The sequence below is a fragment of the Solanum lycopersicum genome, chromosome 5 (assembly GCF_036512215.1).
Source record: "Solanum lycopersicum chromosome 5, SLM_r2.1".
NCBI lineage: Eukaryota > Viridiplantae > Streptophyta > Magnoliopsida > Solanales > Solanaceae > Solanum > Solanum lycopersicum.
Genome location: NC_090804.1, coordinates 60216368 through 60234348, shown reverse-complemented (window position 1 = coordinate 60234348; position 17981 = coordinate 60216368). Strand labels below are relative to the sequence as shown.

At 31.8% G+C, this 17981-nt stretch overlaps 1 long non-coding RNA gene across 1 annotated transcript; it reads left to right on the top strand.

Annotated features, from left to right (window-relative positions):
* Positions 1–202: 202 nt before the first annotated feature.
* On the top strand, positions 203–9800 carry LOC104647606 (uncharacterized). The gene is made up of 3 exons (XR_741694.4): positions 203–606; positions 698–796; positions 9225–9800. It is a non-coding gene; the product is annotated as an uncharacterized lncRNA (long non-coding RNA).
* The last annotated feature ends 8181 nt before the right edge of the window (positions 9801–17981 follow it).

Here is a 17981-nt window from a genome sequence, read left to right as displayed (position 1 = left end):
CTATAGCCCACTTATCTCCAGTTCACTCAGCTGCAACTCATTCCAATTCAATTCCCAGGCCAACATACAATACAATTTAAAAGAAAAGATATTCCCAATTTTCAGCCCAATTTCCATTCCAAAAAGGAACCGAAAGAACCCCATCAGTTCAACAAACGTGACCCGACCCCTGCACCTTCATCTTCTTCTCCGCGTGAACTACAGACATGAAACAAGCAAAATCACGTCCAACTCCAGACGCAAACCAGAGCGTGAGTACAGTAACCTAGAGCATCGTTCCCTCCCTCTCTCCTTATCTGTTTGCACGGAAACCAGGTGATGAGATCTCCCATTGCCTTTGTCCTTTCTTCAGAAAGCAAATGACTACTATTATCAATCCGTTGAAGAGGTGTACAATTTTTTGAGCTGGCAACCTTATCCCGTTGAAGAGAATTCGAATTTCAAATTCAAAATTCAATCGGTTTCCCCCTCTTTCTGCCCTAATTCTCCCCTTATAAATATCGGTTCATTCTTTATTGCTGGGAGTTGGAGAAAAAAGCAGAGGAAATTTGGGAACTAGTAGAGGGAAAAGGGTTGGAGATAGTTACAGTGAGTTGGGGGAAAAAAGTATGGAAGTTTTTTTGAATAGTCACATTTATATTCAAGAACTTTTATATGTTTTCTTTAATCCTAAGTTGTGAGAGAACCTTTGTTCCAGTCTTGTTTGCATTTCGTGGTGAGCTACTCGAGATTCGAACTTGTGTGGTGGAAGAGCTTGTCCGTACTCGTTTGGTCTCATTTCGCTGGCTTGAGAAAGGTATTGACGTTTCCTTTTGTATTCCGTTTCAATGTGGCATATTATGTGCATTCGGTATTTTTTTTTTCTTGTGTATTTTTGGACAACAAGCTTTAATCCGAAATCAATAAAGTTTGCTTTGATTCATGTTGGTCGTGCTATTAACATTTATGTGATTTACACTTTTAATATATTGGCTATATTGTTCTTTCCCCTTTAGCTTTCTTTATGTTCTTAGCTTCCTTTATAGTCTAGTTGTCAAGCTCTTCTATTTGTTTTACTGCTTAAATTTTTTGATCGCCATGAATACATAATATTGTTTAATTATCGATGCCATATTTTTTTATTCTTTCGCCTCAAGTAGAACACATGAATTACGATGTCAACATTTCAAGTTCTTATATTGTGTCTGTTACTAACCGTTTCAATTTTTTTTTATTTTGTTTCTTCGTTGAGTCTACTTCGGAATGTATGCTTTGTTTCACTTTGTCCTTGTGGCATTTGTTGTGTTTCTAGTTTCATTCTTCTAACTTAAGTTTGCTGTATCTATAAGATTTGACCACATTTCTGAATATGACTTTATTTTATTTCTAAAACAAGAAAAAGTTATACATATCCCTCCTTCATTTTGATATGTCTTATTTGAAAGTAGTAGCTATTAGCTAAAAAGTAGGATTTTATTTGAGTCATTAGTACCAAGTTTTATGTATTCAAGATTGATTTGATATTATTGTTGTGACTAAGTGTTATATACAAGGGTATGCTTATGGTTTCTAGTAATGTATATGTTATTATTGGTTTATGCCGTCTGTTACTGCAAATATGAAGCTTAGTCATGATCATTGATTTATACACTATGCATTTTGTTTTATTTTTCATTTGAGCACCTAGATATTAATTCTTTGTGTGAAATAATTCTTGTTCGCTCTATTAACTTTAATTCAAGTGAAAAGATCCTTTGTTAAGTAAAGGGAACTTATTATCAAGCGGTAAACTCTGATTCCAAGCCCTGGAAAGTTTGAAAACATTCTATATATCTGCTATATACAGTGGTATACAAATGATGTATACATGATATACAGTCTTAGGTGCATTGCAACAAAACTTAAAATAGAAATTTAGGTCGAAGGATTTGAAGAGGGATGCATATACTTGGTATGCATTCCAATGTACATGAAAATCAGTCAAAATATGGCCTATATACGAAAATATACAATTGTTCTATACAGAGGTGTTTGAGAGTGAAAAGGGGCCAATGCAAGACAGTTTTTGGGCCAAAAGCCCATCAGATTTAAAGTTGGGACAAAGGGTCCAAATTCAAACTTACTCCCCTATTCTATTTATTTATTTATTTATTATTATGTTGCTTAACATTTTGACTTAACTTAATTAATTCCCCAAAGATAATCATTTCTCTTTTATTTACAAAATATATATCTATTACTTAGATTTATTTTCACTATTAGTCTTGTCAAAATATATATTTATTATTTATTTTTATTTTCACTATTAGTCTTGTCAATATATATATTTTCACTTCGCGGAGCTGACCCAAGCTGTTTTGCTTCAAAAGACATTTTCGAAAACAATTTTTAAAAGCCTCTCCGCATCGCGCACCAACTCTCAAATATTGGTTTTCAGTCTTTTCTCATTTTTAGTTATCTAAAATCATTCCTAAACATTATGAGACCTTTCCTAACACAAATCAAAACCCTAAATTCATAAATCACTTTCAAGGTAGAGTTGAGAGTCAAGTCTTGAGAGTTTTTTCAAACATTTTTCAGAAAATCCCTTTAAGTCTCTTTGGTGGAGTCTTCTACAAATTCTAATAACTTGTTTCAAGACTCTAGTAAGTGAGCATTAGAGTGAGGAGAATGTACTCATGAGTCTATAATATAACTTAGATCCTTTATATCATGAAACCATAACTCTTGAATTCATAATTTACATTCAAGAGAGAGTTAAGAGTAAAATTCAAGGAAGCCTTTGAGTTCAATTGTGAATTCTTTGAGATGAACTAATGATTTGAGGAAGTAAGTAATAAAATGAGAAGAGTTGTATACATGAGCTCGATGTAGTTATGTAGACCTTCGAGTCGAGTCATTAAAGCCCATAAGTTTCGCATTGACTCCATAAATTTGAGTACCATTTAGATGAGTAGTATTTTCAAGTTCTAAGTCTCAAGTATTGAGTTCCTAATCTTCTTTGAGATTATATCTCTAATCGTTGGACTATTACATGTTACCCATGAAGTCCTTGAGTTGAATATTTCATGCCCATAATTTCATATGAATCCTATAAATCGGACATTCTTGAGATGATAAGTACCTTCGAGTTCTCGAGTTGAGTAGTTCATGCTCATAATTCTGCATGAATCCTCCAAGTTAAAAATAATGAAATCATTAATAGAAATGAGATCATGAACCTTTAATATATACTTCAACTCAAGGAAAGTTAAGAGTCAAGTTTAGAAGTTAAGAAGTAAGTCAAAGTAAAGTTTATAAAGTTCTCAAAAGTCTTTTACAAACGTTTAAACTTTATTTTAAGACTTAAAGTTCAAGTTGAATAAAGAGTAAAGAGTAAAGAGTAAACTTGAAATTCATTTCTTCAAAAGTATATGAGGACTAAGTATTCCTAAAGAGATTTAAAATGTTTTCACATTTAAATAAGAATGGAAACTAAGATTTCCAAAGATCATTCGGGATAGTTTTTAGAAAAGAGTAATAGCTTTCTAAATGAAGCAACAAGGAAAACTGAGATTTCCAAGTTAGCCTTTGAGCTAAGTTTTTGAGCAGTAATCTCAAATCACGGAAGAATATGTTTTTAAACGTAAGAGCTATTTTATTTTAGAAGTAGTATTAAGCACCGAAATAGGGTGAGCTTGTGTTCAGATAACTCACATCTTCATAAAACAATGTAGCCACCATGTGTAGAAAAAGGTCATACTTTTTAGATGAATCCTTTTCAGAATAGACTAGTGTACCCAATAAGTTAAGTTAGGTCCTATGCTGATGGCAAGGTATAAGATGATCATTGGCAACTTGAGGTAAAGTGTTGTATCATCACTACTACTCTTAAGTGATGGTTGTCGGTTAGGGAAACTCCCATAAAAATTATATTACTTTATTATATAAGTACAATTGAGTTTGTTATTGCATTTTCTTTAACAAATGAAGTTGATTTTACCGTCTTATAAAGCTTTCGATGTATTGCATCTTTTACTGTGCATTATCCTTGAGTTCCATGAGCGAAGTATTTCAAGTTGAGTGTTTTATCCTTGAGTACTTCAGATTTGTGTAAGTTTGAGTAGTTTTGAGTATCCTTGAGTATTCCTGGAGTTGAGTAAGTTTGAAAAGAGGTAAGCATGTTTCCATTTTGTCAAGTTCAAGCTTATGTTTATGCTTTAGAATTTCCCTTACATGCTCATACATTCCACGTATTGAGCCCTTTGTCCTGCATCTTTTGATGATGTAGACACATGTACTTAGGACTATCAACAAGATCTTCATTGATACATCCAAGAGATCGAGTTAGCTATGGTGAGCCTCCTTATTTTCGGAGGATTTTGATTTACTTTTCAATTTAGTCAGGATGTTGTGGGTCTTGTCCCGACTTCCATTATTATGGCTTCATAGATAATCAGTATAGTTGAGGAGTCTTTATCAATCATTTATTTTGTTAAATGTTTTAAAAGAATTAGGTTGCCTATGTTATGGCGAATTGAACATATTATATTATTCAAAGTTTTCTTTTGAGTTAAAGTTTTGTATTTCAATTTCACGAATTTTTATTCAGATTATGAGCTTTTGCAATGAGTTAAAGTTTTGTATTTCAATTTCACGAATTTTTATTCAGATTATGAGCTTTTGCATGCTTAAGTTAGTCTTCCAGTTGTAGTCATCCTGGATGAGGGTTCGGTTGGGGACCAACAATGGTCTTGAGTGCTGGCCAAGACCATACAACATGCAAATAGTGGTTAATTCAATAAGAGGGACACAGGTCGTTACAAGATTCTGGAAAATTAGTACTTCTCATCACTACTTTCTAACTGTATAACTGTGGCGTCCCATGTCAACGGTGCCGCATGAAATCTTGCTAATTCAATAAGAGGGACAATTTCACGTAAAATCACCCAACCATATAACATGCAAATAGTGGTTAGCAAAACTAACAGAGAATAAACCATTTAAGAGTATGTTGATGTTATTCAACATTAAGGTACATTAAAAATGGTTGAAAGTTGAACTACGTGTTTTGGCATACAAGATCAAAGGGGCATGTTGAGGTAGAAACTAAAGACATTCCATAAGTACGTATAGAACGGAGTTATCTTGGAAATCATAGTTCCACACATTTGCCCTACTTGCTTTCCAAAGAAAGTAGGGAACTATGATTTCAAAGATAGACTTTGAGCTATGTTTTTGAGCGTTAATCTCAAATCACAGGAAAAGTTGTTTTCAAAACATACAAGATAAGTATATTTTGGGAGTAGTATTGAGCACCGATGTGGGATGTGAGTTTTAGATTAACTCAAGTCTCCATGAAAATCATGTAGCCATCCATCATGGGTGGAAAAGGGTCATACTTTTTAGATGAATCCTTTTCACAGTTTACTAGTGGATCCATTAGGCAGTTAAAGTCCTATACTCTGGCAGGTTTAGGATGGTCTTTGGCAGCGTGAGATATAACTATTAAGGGATGGTTCTTGGTTAGAGAAACTCCCATAACTGTAGTTGCATAGTTTCTCAAGAGGTTCTGCTTAGTATAAATGGGGGTATGAGACTTCATTCATGCATTGCATGAGTAGATTTTGAGAGGAAGCATGATATGTTTTCTTTATTATTAAGATTTTGAGTTTGCGTCAGATTATTTTGTATATTTACATAAATATCAGAGTCAATTGTATTGTTGCATACACAAAGTTGAAAACCATGTTTTAAATAGCTTTTCTTTATATTGTTCATAAACTGTTATATAATAAAATGAGTTAGTTATTCATGAGTTAAGCACAACCAAGGTACGTGTGCCTTATTAATCCCTTTCAAGCTTAAGTTGTTGTTTGCATTCCAACTCACATACTCGTACATTCAATATTCTGATGCCAGTTGGCCTGCATCATATCATGATACAGACGCAGGTAACTAGGATCGACATTCCAGCACACCGTTAATCCAATGAGCAGTTCAGAGTCAATTGGTGAACCTCCTTGGTTTTAGGAGGATCCATTTTTATTGCTTTCTAGTTTAGCTCATTAGGATGTTGTGGGGTCTGTTCCAACATCCATCCATCTCAGTTATTAGAGGCTTCATAGGTAGTCAGTCCAATGTTAGTTTTTTTGTCATACTTTTGTTATTAACTTATTTTCGAATTTGAGTTGCCATTTTGGCTAAGGTAAATGTTTATTTTTAAAACATTATGAATTCAGTTCTAACCAGTTGAGTTAGTTAACATATTAGTCCTTGTATTAATGCTTTAAGTATTCCGCTGAGTAAGTAAGCCATGCCAAGGGTTCTCTTGGGGCCAACTAAGACTGGTCAACGGAACGTGACGTACTGGTACCGTTTCGGTTCGTTCCGTTTTGGTTGCCTACGGGACGGGCCGGGATAGTCTGAACCGGTACACGAAACGGGACGGAACCGTGACATCGTATCGGTACCGGTTCATCCCGGTTCATTCCGGTTCCGATCCGATTCGGTTCGGTTTATTTATTATATATTAATTTTTTTTATATTTTATATTTTATATAATTTATATTTATATTTTTATAAATTATATTTTATATTTCAAAATACCGCCCCTGCCCACCCCTGCAGTCTGCAGTCTGCACTCTGCACTCTTGCAGCTTTATCAAAAGCTGCAGTGCACTGCTGTCTGCAACTGCAGCCCAGCCCCCTGCCCCCCGCCCCTACCCTTTTCCTGAGACCCGGACCAACGGCCATTTCAAACGGAAAAATTTAAAACGGCTAATTTTTTGGTTTTATAAATTAGAGTTGATTTCTAAAAATTTTATATACAAATTACAACTTACAAATATAAGTTTGAGTATTTGAGAGAATATATATTTTCAAATTCCATTCATATTTATAACTTACAAGATTTAGCAATTACAAATTATAAATTTTAAAATTTCAAATTTTCAATATTCAATTCAGTTCTAAATTCTTTATATCATTTGGTCATTTGGTGTATTTCGGAGGAGAAATCTTCTTCAAATTTCAAGTTTCGCCATCAATATTTTAATTTTCATTATAATCGTTTGTTCTTACACAAACGTTTGGTAACTTCTTCCACTCTCTAATCTTATATTTATTTTTTGTATTTATTATTTAACTTGTAAGTTGTTCTTGTTATATTATTGTTCTTGTTAAGTTTCGTATTTTGTAATTTATAATTTTATATCATGGAGTCTTCTAAAAAAAGTGGATGTAAAAAAGGTCTAGTAGAATGAGTAAAAAAATTAGTTAAAAAAACTAATAAAGGTGCTAGTTCTTTTAAATCTAAAATTCCTCTTGTTAGAATGAATACAGATGAATTTACGCATGTGAATGAAATTAATTTTCCCGTCCCGATCCTATAAATATTAATTCGGATACTCCTATGATTTCCCATGAACTCTATGAAAGACATTATGGTATTAATCAAGAAAATGAAGAAGTGAAAATGGATGAACAATTAAATTTAGATGAAGAAGTAGATTTAGATGATACATCGACTAGCCCCACCCCCGACCTCAATACAGTCAATAGTATAGGTGTTGAAGCTCCACCTCCGGTTGGAACTACTCGTCCCCCTATTATTCCAACTAGAGGTAAGACCAAGGTACAACGTTCTTTAAAATCACATGTGTGGAAATTTTGTTATTTGAATGAAGAAAAAACTTTGAGTATATGTAATCTTTGGAAACAACATTTTAAATATACATCTGGTGGGATTGGAGGTTCAACGGGGGGATTAAAAAATCATTTGATTAACAAGCATAGTAAAGAGTGGTTTGCATATATGTCTTCTCTTGAAGTTGTTGAAAATTGTAAAGTTGAAGAATCGGTTAGAGGATCAAATATGGTTCAAAGTGAATTAAATACTTCGAACCCAAGTGGTCCTCTTACACATCGAATCTATAACAAGGATCGTGATCGTGAAAACTTTGCTAAAATGGTTGTTGTTTGTGGTTTACCTTTTAGTTTTGGAGAACATCCGGGTTTTATTGCTTACATTCGTGAAACATATAATCCTAGTTTTAAAGGTTTATCAAGAAGCATGGTAAAAAGAGATATTTTTCGAATTTCAAGAAAAACGTTGTTAATATTTACGTGCCTATTTTGAACTAATGGATTGTAGAGTTGCTATTACTACTGATATGGGTCGTAGTCCTAATGGTTTTGATTATTTAAATGTTATTGCGCATTGGATTGATTATAATTGGAATTTACAAAAAAGAATTATTGGTTATAAAATTTGTCAAAAGAAAAAAACCTGAATTTATATTGCTACTACTGTGTTGGAAATTTTAGATTTTTTCGGTCTTTGTGATAAAGTCGTTAGTATTACTTTAGATAATGCTTCTGCTAATTTAAATGCTATTAATATGCTAGAACCTAGACTTTGTCCTATTAGTAAATATATTTTTCATGTTAGATGTGCCACACATATATTAAATTTGGTTGTTAGTGACGGTGTGAAATTATTTGAAAATAGTTGTGATAAAATTGATAATGCTTGTTTTTACATTTTTCATATGAATAGTAGTAGTAGAATTAATCAATTTAAAGAACTTTGTAATGCATTTAAACTTCCGTTTAGAAAAGTTCCGAAGCATGTAAAAACTAGATGGAATTTCTTTTATGATATGCTTGAAGGTTCTTATGCATATAGGCAACCTATTACTACGCTATTTTAATAATCATAATGCTTATCCTGAATTAAAAATTAATGATAGTGATTGGGGTGAAGTAAATGAACTTAGAATATTTTTGAAATCATTTTATGATGCTACTAAAATTTTTTTTGAAATATATTATTCTACTATTTCTGAAATTTTAATACACATATATGAGATTTTATCTATTTTTTTTAATATAAAACAAATACTTTATTCACCTCTGCTATTGAAGTTATGATTACAAAACTTATAAAATATTTTTTTACTATTCCTCAAATTTATTTAACTGCAATTCTTTTCAACCCCGAATATAAAGAATATGGTGCAAAAGCTTTAGTTGAATGCATTTATCAGAATTTAGATATTCAACCTGAAGAAGAACCTGATTTGGTAACATGTCAAAATAGTATAAAATTCTTTGCAAAAGAAATGTATGATAAATATTCATTCTTAGACAATGTTGAAGATCCTCAAACGTCTATGAATCAAGTAGGTGATCATGGAAGAGTGAAACATAAACTTGGTCTTGACTCTTCTAATAAATGTGAATTTGTTAAATATCTTGAACAGGGTACAGATGATATCACAAACGATGATGGTATACCGGAACTATTGAACTGGTGGAGGAATCGTGGAGATCAATTTCCAAAACTTAGTAGGATGGTGAAGGATGTGCTTGCAATTCAAGGATCATCAGTAGCTTCAAAGGCAACTTTCAGCGCGGGCAAGATTTCAAATTGGAGACCACAGATATTCGTTAGCAGAAGACAACTTGGAGATATCAGTGTTATTTAGAGACTGGATAAATGCTGAGCGTAGAAATCAAGGACTTCCAAAGTTAGATAGTCAATTTGAACTTTTCATAGATTCAACTATTGAATGTGGTAGTGATGATGGCATCAAAATTTAAGATCGTCAACGAGCTTTACCAAGACCAGAAGTTGATCACAATCAATCCATATCTGAGTTAGAAAGAGGATTTACAGGACTATACAACTATTAGTATTGCATTCGAGATATAGTTGAAACAGAACCCTTCCTAGAAGGTGGCTGCGTAAGCTATGTACTCTACTAATAGTTGTAAATTGAAATTGTAATTTGTTACAAATTTAAATAAATTAAATTGATATTTTTTAATTTTTGTAATTGTTTTATCCTTATTTTAATTTAATTTTTTTAAAATTACAAATTTTATTTATTTAATATTTACAAGATACAAGTTATAAATATAACTTATAAAATAAATATTAATGAATATAAGTAATAACTTATAAAGTATAAACTTCAAAAGATTTAAATTTTGAAAACTTTATTAGACTTTACTTGCAAACTTAACAATAACAAAAAAATTAATAAAATATCTTTAAAATAAACTTAAGTAAAAAATTATAGTATAAATTTAATAACTATTAATTTATACTTAAAAAATAAATAAAAATAAATTTTATTTTCGTAATTTAAAAAATATCGTCCCGTTAATCCCGTCCCGTTCCATCCCGGTATATAGTGAAACGGGACAGAACCGATGAATCATCCTGGTAATTCTGGTCCGGTTCATCCCGGTACCGATCAACATACTGGTCAACGGATTTCGAACTGGTCTGGTACAGGTTCATTCCGGTCCGGTGACCCGGTAACAATGGTTTTCGAGTGCCAACCAAGTCCAGAGTGTAGGCTTGGGGCGTGACAACGATATCTTTGAACTATCAAGCTTTGGTGTATACCTAGAAAACCATATGTCACACAATTAACCCGTTATCTTTTATGGTTTTATGGTTGTATTCATTTCAGTCATGAACACCTCCAGGTTCATGAGTGCATAAAGAATGGGCTTTTGACATAAAATTCTCTTTGAAGCGACTTATACTTGATACTCACATAGGTGATTTCTAACCGTACATCTAAACATAATAAAATCATCAATAAACATGATATCATGAACCTTCGATCCATAATCCAAATCATCGAAAGTTAAGATCAAAGTTAAATAAGTTAAGATTCAAATCTAGAAGTTAAGAAGCAAGTTAAGGTAAAGTTCTTAAGAGTTCTCAAGGGTCTTTAACAACGTTTTCACTTTTTTTTAAGACTCAAGTTTCAAATTAAGTAAACAGTAAAGAGTTTAAGTAATTCCTTCAAAGAAGTATAAGGGAACTAAATTCCCTAAAAGTTGATTTAAGACTCAAATTTCAATCTATGTAAAGAGTAGAGTTAAGTTCATTTCTCAAAATTTATAAGGGAACTAAGTATTCCCTGAGAGTCTATAAATGTTTTCACATTTAAGATAAGAGGAAACTAAGATTTCCAAAAGAGTTTTGATCAAGAAAAGGGAACATTGATTCCAAAAGAGCTTTTTAAATCTAAGTCAACCGAAAGGAGGAAGTTGTTGTTAAAACACATAAGCTAAGTATATTTTTATGAGTAGTATTGAGCACCGATATGATAACTTGAGTTCATAATAACTCAAGTCTCCATAAACCATTTAGCATAATGGGTATTACTAGGTCATACTTTTTAAATGATCACATATGTTAAACTAGTGGATCCACTAAGTTAAATAGTTTTATGCGACAACAAAAGTATAGCACATTTTTGGTAGCGTAGGAAAGACACTGTATCACCACTTAGGCTCATAGAGCTGGTTTTCGATTAGAGAATCTCCCACAGAAACTATATTATTTCATATAAAAGTAAAGTAAGTTTGTTATTGCATTTCTTCAACGAACGAAGTATTTTTCATAGTTTTACAAGCTTTATATATTGCATGTGTTCAATTGCTTTATATTAAGTCAAGTTATTCATGAGTTGAGCAGAGCCAAGGTAAGTGTTCCTTCTTACTCTTTTTCATGCTTAAGTTGTTGTTAGCATTCCAATTAGCATACTTGTATATTAAATGTACTGACGCCATTTTCCTGCATAGTATCATGATACAGATTTAGGTAACCAGGATAAGCAACATCCAACGCCTCGTTGATCTAGCTGAGCACTTGGAGTCAGTGGTGAGCCTACTTGCTTTCTAGAGGACACATTTATTAGTTGTTTTGTCTTTTCTTATATTCTGATATTTTGTTATAAGACTTAAGTGTTATTTTTGCCAATATATTTACTTTAAGTTATTGAAACTATTTTCATTGAGTTACTTCTTTCCCTGAGTTAAGTAAGCTAGGCAATGGTCCGCTCAAGGCCAACAATGGTCATTAAGTGCCAACCATATCCAGGGTGTAGGCTCGGGGCGTGACAATCTTTACTTAGCTTGAAATTTGAGTCTTAAAAAAAGTTAAAAACATTGTTAAAGACTCTAGAAAACTTTTAAGAACTTACTTTAACTTACTTCTTAACTTTTGTACTTGACTTTTAACTTCTTTCTTCTTTTGTCTCTTCTCCAAGACCTAAGCGTAGTTCTAACTTTTCCAAACTGATCTAAGACTTTTTTTTACGCCCAATACATCCTTAAAAATAAATATATACAAGTTTTGATGCACGTGCGCTGGTTCTAGTCGAGGGATGGGTTTGCGTAGTTCCGGGGTCGATCAAGGGGCGTGGCCCTAGGATCGATTGGGGGTGTGGCATAGGTGACAGACGTGGTCATACTTAGGAGTGAGGGAGGTAGGGTTTTGAGATGAAAGATAAAATAATAATCATTCCTTTTTTAAAAGTAGTGTTAATTTATTGACTACGGGATGTCGATATGTTTTAACATAATTATCTGTTTTTAAACACATTAAATAATACTAAGATCATGAAGTCGATATTATTTAAATAAAATATAAATTTAAACATTCGCCTCTAGAGGTCGATGTTTATTCATTTATTTTGAATAAATTGACCTCTTGAGGTCAATTTTATTAATTAAAATTACACACACACACACACACACACACATACTTACATATATAAAAGTTTTGACGCACGTGCACTGGCGCTAGTCGGGGGAAGGGTGGAGTGGTGTTCCGGAGTCGATCAAGGGGCGTGGCCCGAGAGTCGATCAAGGGGTGTGGCCTGAGAGTCGATCGGGGGTGTGGCGCAGGTGAGAGAGGTGCCAAGATTTAGGAGTGAGAGAGGTAGGGTATTGAGATAAAAGGGAATATAATTATCATTAATTTTTTTAAAAAACTGTTAATTTACTAACCACGTGATGTCAATATGTTTTAAATGACTATCTATTTTAAAAATATTTAATAATTACTGACATTATGAAATCTATATTATTTAAGTAACATAATAATTTAAATATTGACATCTTGTGGTCGGTGTTTATTAATTTATTTTTAATAAATTGACCTCTTGAGGTCGATTTTATTAATTAAAACCAACACACACGCAGACATGCTCATTTACACACGCCCATATATATATATATATATATATATATATATATATAGAGAGAGAGAGAGAGAGAGAGAGAGAGAGAGAGAGAGAGAGAGAGAGAGAGAACCCCTTAGTTGAATAAATTTTAAATTTTAATTCTATCGATCAACAAAGGTTTATCAATATCAAATTTAACACATAAATCTTCTTGAATTTATAATTGATATTTATTTAATTGATAATATATTTCATATCTAAACCATTAATATACAAGACTTGATTTGTTGAACTACTCAACAAGTATATATAATCTCATACAATCAACGTATTTAATAAATTTTAATCGATTATTATTTTATATTTTGTATACAATATCACGAGAGATCCATTATAAATTCAGGCTTACAAACTTTAATACGATGCACACACTAATGCTCACACACACGAACGCACACACGCACACACCCTCATATATATATATATATATATATATACACACACACATACACACACACACACACAAGTTTTGACGCACATGCACTGGCGCTAGTCGGTTGATGTGTGGGGTGGTTCCGAACTCGATCAAGGTGCGTGACCCTTAGGTCGATCGGGGGTGTGGCACATGTGATAGGGGTGGCCAAATTTAGGAGTGAGAGTGGTAGGGTTTTGAGCTAAACGTGAAAAAGAATTATCATTCCTCTTTTAAAAGAAGTATGAATTTACTAACCACGGGATGTCAATATCTTTTAACATAATTATCTATTTTTATAAATATTTAATAATTATTGACATCAAGAAGTTGATACTGTTTAAATAAAACAATAATTCAAATATTAGCTTCATGAAGTCGGTGTTTATGAGTTTATTTTAAATAAATTGACTCTTAAAGTAGATTTTATTAATAAAAATTACACACGCACACACACACAAATATATATACATATTTATATATCCTAATTAAATAATTTTTAATTTTATCGATCAAGAGAGATTTGTCAATATCAAATTTAATACATAAATCTTCTGGAATTGATCATTGGTATTTCTTTAATTGATAATGTATTTCATAGCTTAAACTACTCAACGAGTATATATAATCTCCTACAATCAACATATTTCTTACATTTTTAATAGATTATTATTTTACCTTTTGCATACAACATCACGAAAGATCCATTGTATACTTGGGCTTACAAATTTTAATACGACACACACACACGCATGCACGTGCGCGCACGCGCACACACACAAACATTTATATATAATTTTTACACATATGCACTGGCGCTAGTCGGGGGATGGGTGGCGTGGTTCCGGGGACGATCAAGTGTCGTGGCCCTAGGGTTGATCGGGGGTGTGGCACATGTGAGAGAGGTGGCTTGATTTAGCAGTGAGAGATATAAGGTTTTGAGAAAAAAGGGAAATTAATTATCATTCTTTTTATAAAAAATGTTAATTTAATGACCACGGTGTGTCAATATCTTTTGACATAATTATCTATTTTTAAAAATATTTAATAATTACTGAGATCATGAAGTCGAAATTATTTAAACAAAAATAATAAATTAAAATTGACCTCTTGAGGTCGGTGTTAATTAATTTATTTCAATGAAACTGACGTCTTGTGGTCAATTTTTCTTAATTAAAATTACACACACATGCACACAATCTCGCATGCATGCGCGCACACACATACAAATATATGTGTGTTTATATACACACACACACACATATATAGAACTTAGTAATTAAATAAATTTTAATTTTATCGATCAGTAAAGGTTTAACAATATCAAATTTATACATAAATTTTCTTGAATTAATCATTTTTATTTTTTTAATTGATAAGTATTTCATATATAAACCATCAATATACAAAACTTGATTTGTTAAAAAACTCAATGAGTATATATAATCTCCTACAACAGACAAAATTCATACATTTTCAATTGATTATTTTTTGACCCTTTGCATACAACATTACAAGAGATCGAATTTAAATTCATGTTTAAAAAATTATTACAACACACGCATGTAGACACGTAAGCGAGCGTGTGTGTGCGCGCGCACACACACCTATATAAAGTTTAATTTTGTTGATCAAGAAATATTTACATATATATATACACACATACATACATGCAAGTTTTGATGCATGTGCCCTTGCGTTAGTCGGGGGGAAGGGTGACATGGATCCAGAGTCGGTCAAGGGACGTGGCCCTAGAGTCGATGGGTTTGGCGCAGGTTAGAGAGGTGACAAGATTTAGGAATATGAGAGTTAGGGTTTTGATATAAAAGGGAAAATAATTATTATTATTTTTTAAAAAGAATTGTTAATTTACTAACAACGAGATGTCAATATGTTTTAACATAACTATCTATTTTTAAAAATATTAATAATTACTGACATTATGAAATCAATATTATTTAAATAAAATAATATTTATTGGCCTCTTGAGGTCGGTGTTTATTAATTTATTTTAAATAAATTGAACTCTTGAGATTGATTTTAGTAATTAAAATTAACACACGCGCTCTCACGCAAACACACACACATTCTCGCACGCACACACAAATATGTGTATATATATATATATCCTCCTCCTCATTTAAGAAATTTTTATGTAATCAACAAAGGTTTATCAATATCAAATTTAATACATAAATATTCTTGAATTGATCATTGGTTATTCTTTAATTGATAATGTATTTCATATCTAAACTAATAATATACAAGACTTGATTTGTTAAATTACTCAATGAGTATATATAATCTCCTACAATAAACATACTTTATACATTTTTAATCAATTAATATTTTACCTTTTGCATACAATATCACGAGAGATCCATTATAAATTTGGGCTTACAAATTTTAATATAAAACACACACCCATGCACGTGCGCGCGCACACACACACAAATATTTATATACAATTTTAACACACGTGTGCTGACTCTAGTTAGGTTATGGGTGGTGTGGTTCTGGGAACGATCAAGGGCCGTGTACCTAGGGTCGATCGGGGGTATGACACATGTGAGAGAGGTGGCCATATTTAGGAGTGAGGGAGGTAAGACTTTCAGATAAAAGGGAAATTAATTATCATTCTTTTTATAAAAAAGTGTTAATTTACTGACCATGGGATGTCGATATGTTTTGACATAATTATATTTTTTTTAAAAAATATTTCATAATTACTGATATCATGAAGTCGAAATTATTTAAAGAAAAATAATAATCTAAAATTGACCTCTTGAGGTCGGTGTTTAATAATTTATTTCAATGAAATTTACCTCTTGTGGTCAAGTTTTCTTAATTAAAATTACACACACATGTACACACTCTCGCACACACACACAAATATATATACACAAACACAATATATATATATATATATATATATATATATATATATATATATATATATAGAACCTACTAATTAAATAAATTTTAATTTTATAGATCAACAAAGGTTTAACAACATCAAGTTTATACATAAATTTTCTTGAATTCATCATTGGTATTTCTTTAATTAATAAAGTATTTCATATATAAACCATTAATATACAAGACTTGATTTGTTAAACAACTCAACGAATATATATAATCTTCTACAATAGACAAAATTCATACATTTTCAATTGAATATTATTTGACCTTCTGCACACAACATCACAAGAGATCCATTTTAAATTCGGGCTTAAAATTTTTTGATAGAACACACGCACACAGACACGTAGGCACGCAAGCGAGCATGTATGTGCCCCACACACACACCTATATCAACAAAGATTTACATGTGGATATATATAGCGCTAGTCGGGGGAAGGGTGGCGAGCTTCCGGGGTTGATCAAGGGTTATGACCCTAGAGTCAATGGGTGTTGCGCAGGTGAGAGAGGTGGCAAGATTTAGGAGTGAGAGAGGTAGGGTTTTGAGATAAAAGGAAAATTAATTATAATTCACTTTTTAAAAAAGTGTTAATTGACTAACCACAAGACGTAGATATGTTTTAACATAACTATCTATTTTTAAAAATATTTAATAATTTGACATTATGAAATCGATGTTATTTAAACAAAACAATAATTTAAAGTTGGCCTCTTGAAGTCGGTGTTATTAATTTATTTCATGGAAATTGACCTGTTGTGGTGGATTTTAGTAATTAAAACTACACACACATGCACACGCTCGCACGAACATGTGTGCGCACACATAAATGTATGTGTGTGTATATACATATATATAGAACCTACTAATTAAATAAATTTTAATTGTATCGATCAACAAAAATTTAAAAATATCAAATTTAATATACAAATCTTTTTGAATTGATCATTGGTATTTCTATAAAGTATTCATAAGACTTTATTTGTTAAACTACTCAATGATTTTGTATTTCATATCTAAACCATTAATATACAAGTATTGATTTGTTAATCTACTTAATGAGTTTATATAATCACCTAAAATCAACAAAATTCATACATTTTCAATTGATTATTATTTGACCTTCTGATTCAACATCACAAGAAATCTATTTTAAATTCGGGCTTAAAAAATTTAATACAACAAGTTTGGACCCATATGTACTGGAGCAAGTCGGGGTAAGGGTGGCGTGGTTCCAGAGTCGATCAAGGGATGTGGCGCAGGTGAGAGAGGTAGCATGATTCAGGAGTGAGAGAGGTAGCGTTTTGAGATGAAAGGGAAAATAATTATCATTCCTTTTTTAAAAGAAGTGTTAATTTACTAACCACGGGATGTCGATATGTTTTAACATAACTATATATTTTTAACAATATTTAATAATTACTAAAATTATGAAATCGATATTATTTAAATAAAATAATAATTTAAATATTGGCCTCTTGAGGTCGGTGTTTATTAATTTTTTTTTAAATGAATTGACCTCTTGATTTGTTAAGCTACTCAACGAGTATATATAATCTCATATAATCAACATATTTCATACATTTTAATCGATTTTTATTTTAACTTTTGCATACAAAATCCCGAGAGATAC